The sequence below is a fragment of the Aulonocara stuartgranti genome (assembly GCF_965226115.1).
Source record: "Aulonocara stuartgranti genome assembly, chromosome: 23".
NCBI classification, from domain to species: domain Eukaryota; kingdom Metazoa; phylum Chordata; class Actinopteri; order Cichliformes; family Cichlidae; genus Aulonocara; species Aulonocara stuartgranti.
Genome location: NC_138958.1, coordinates 19422610 through 19425661, shown reverse-complemented (window position 1 = coordinate 19425661; position 3052 = coordinate 19422610). Strand labels below are relative to the sequence as shown.

At 35.5% G+C, this 3052-nt stretch overlaps 1 long non-coding RNA gene across 1 annotated transcript; it reads right to left on the bottom strand.

Moving 5' to 3' along the window:
* Positions 1–763: 763 nt before the first annotated feature.
* On the bottom strand, positions 764–2519 carry LOC309700834. Its single transcript, XR_014274777.1, has 2 exons — positions 2382–2519; positions 764–1470 (listed from the first exon to the last, which is right to left on the bottom strand). It is a non-coding gene; the product is annotated as an uncharacterized lncRNA (long non-coding RNA).
* Between the last annotated feature and the right edge of the window lie 533 nt (positions 2520–3052).

Sequence of the window (3052 nt, the reverse complement as noted above, 5' to 3'; positions counted from 1 at the left end):
TTCCAAAACACTTGCAAAATCCAAAACACGTACAAATTCCAAAACACTTGCAAAATCCAAAAACACATGCAAATTCCAAAACATAACGGAAGTGCTCCAGGACGCTAGGGGCAGTGTTCAGCTCGATTTGCAAAATAAACGGCAAGTTTGTCTGTATGGGACTGATATCCGTCGCGCTTCCCAGGTTGCCTAGCAACCATGATACTAACCGCTGGAAACGTGTCATACAACTTGGTTTGACAGAAATGAGGGAGAACATATTTTGTTCATTTGTTTGTTTGTTTCTACAAGAGCTTTGTGTGATTTGATAAGTATCTGAAGCTGAGACCACAGGACAGTAAAACATGATTTTTGGGCTTCATTTCTGTACTGAACAGTTATTTCAAGATTAGTTAGTAAATAACAATTAGCTGATGTTGTTCATGAGACTAAAGTCATATCACTTTGGTAATGTAAATATAATATGGCCAATATTATAGTTATTATATTAATCATTATTAGCTATTACAGCAGTGAACATGAACTCTGTGTCAAATACTGAGCTTCAGTACAGATTCAAGTTGCAGTTATTTATATGTCTTATCACCTTAAATCTTCACTCAAAGACAAGTATCTTTGACAGTGCATATATAGGTGTATCATATATAAGAGACAAATGTTCCTTCATGTTGGCATTACTAAATTTGGCTCATTGCTTACATATATTTATAAAAAGAAAATGTACAAGCTGTGATAACTGTTTCTGATAAAATGAAGAGTAGACTGATATATGAAATATTCCTTTATTGGGTGAGAAAATCAGACCATGTCATAACTGCTTTAAGTCATACAGAATAGATATCAGAGCCTTAAACAGGCTGGCTTCTGCTAAATGGGTCAAACTGGGCAGAAAGTATACAAACACATAACATCCTTATAGAATATGATGTAACACTATAGATCAACTTACCTCAGAATATATAAAGCATATAAACAATTACAGCAATATGATGCAACAAACACAGCAGTGCTACTAATCCAAAATACTCAAAGCTTCATAGAACTGAAACAAACATTTATTTTTAGCTCCATTCTGCTGCTGATACATACTTTAGGTTTCTGAATATTACACTTGTTGCTGCCTTTCATAGTGTGTAACTTGAAGGCCCTGAGTACTTTCTCCCACACTGCAAACACTGGAATGATAAAATTATTTGAGCATTACCTAATAAGACCGATTCAGGACAGACAATTAGTGATTCTAAACTTTTCTAGCAGTCCTTCACAAACAGGAAACAGTCTGTCTATTCTCTCCATCTGTCAGCTGCTGCTGGCTCTTCCTCCTCCTCTTCCTCACACACTGCTGAGTTTGTCCTGGTGGATCATCAGGGGTGCAAAGCCTCACAGATGATGTGCAGCAGTGGGTCCCTCAGTCTGTCCTCACTCTGGACACTTGCAGTTGTCACACATGGAAATCAAATGTGTGATAAGCTGCAGGATTCAAACACAAGTGTAACTTATAAATACATGTTCATACTTTTATTACACAATCAGAGAGAAAGAAAAAGAGAGAGAGTGCAGGACAGACAGACAGGTGGCAGTCTCAGGTGTACACACTGCTACAAAACAGCACAAGAGAAGGAGGATTTAGTGTTTGTGTTATTACGAAACAAGAGGAGTTCCCAGATGGTACAGTGGACACATGTGTGACTCCTGTGATTAAAGCATCTTTCTTTCAGCTTAACGAGTGAACCGTCAGCTCGTTCAAACACACGTTAAAGTCCGTTTGGCTCGACACCACCGAACAGAGGCAGCAATTTAACATAGCTAACATTAACAGTGCCGTGAATCCTGCTTGTGCCGTGATATTCAGGACTGCAAACCGAGCAGCATCACTGACTTTCAGCTTGTTGTGTTTGTGGATATATGACTGACTTTAATTATCCACAAAATCATCACATTCTCTGTAAGATTAAGGTCGACTATATATATATGCAATAGACTCAATACTTGAAATGTGCAATTCACTTGTATTTTTATTTTTATTCCTATTTATTCTATTTATCCCCTTCGTATATTTTATTTATATTGTCTCTGTATTTATATATATGTGTGTGTGTATAACTCTGTAACTTCTGTCGGTGCTGTGCTTTTTTGGAAATCGAATTTCCCAGAGGAACCCACCCGAGGGATTAATAAAGTTCTATCTAATCTAATCTAATCTAATCTAATCTAATATTTTTTTTTTTAAAGTAAAGGCTTTAAAACCAAGTTAATTCTGAAAGTACAGACATCGCTAATGTCACATAACTTTCCCGACATGTGGCCAACAATAATGGTTTAATGTTCTTCATTAAAAAAATATTTGCGCATAAATAAGTGACATAATATTCAGTACTTACTTCTGAAAGTTTACTCTTCCTCCGCTCCACTTCCACCATTTTTTTTCAGCAAAATTATCCACACCGCACTATGAAGTCTGGGATATGTTGGGCCATGAAGGCTACACCGACCCATCCTTAAAATTCAGGGAAATTATGGACGCATTTGAGGGCCGCATTTATATGGAACGCCAGGACTGCCATAATGAATTAATTAAATACACCATTAAATAATTAATTAAATGTGGCAATAATTAATTAAAATTGGAATTAATTAATTAAATAAATAGTTATGACACATGTAATTAATTAATTATTGACACATTTAATTAATTATTTATGTATTTCACATTTTAATTAATTATTGACACATTTAATTAATTAATTATTGACACATTTAATTAATTATTTATGTATTTCACATTTTAATTAATTATTGACACATTTAATTAATTATTGACACATTTAATTAATTATTTAATGATATATTTATTTATTTCATTTTGGCAGTCCTGACGCCTGGCTCTCGTCATGAAATAATTTTATCTGTCAGCCTCACCCATCAAACTCAGGGGGCGGGGTTAACGCTGCCCATGCAGCTTCTCTAACATTTGATTGGTTGCCGTGCAAAGTAAGTCAAAACAGGTCGATCCTAGATAATCGATTGCTTGTGTAGACTTGGGGCAGCCAGT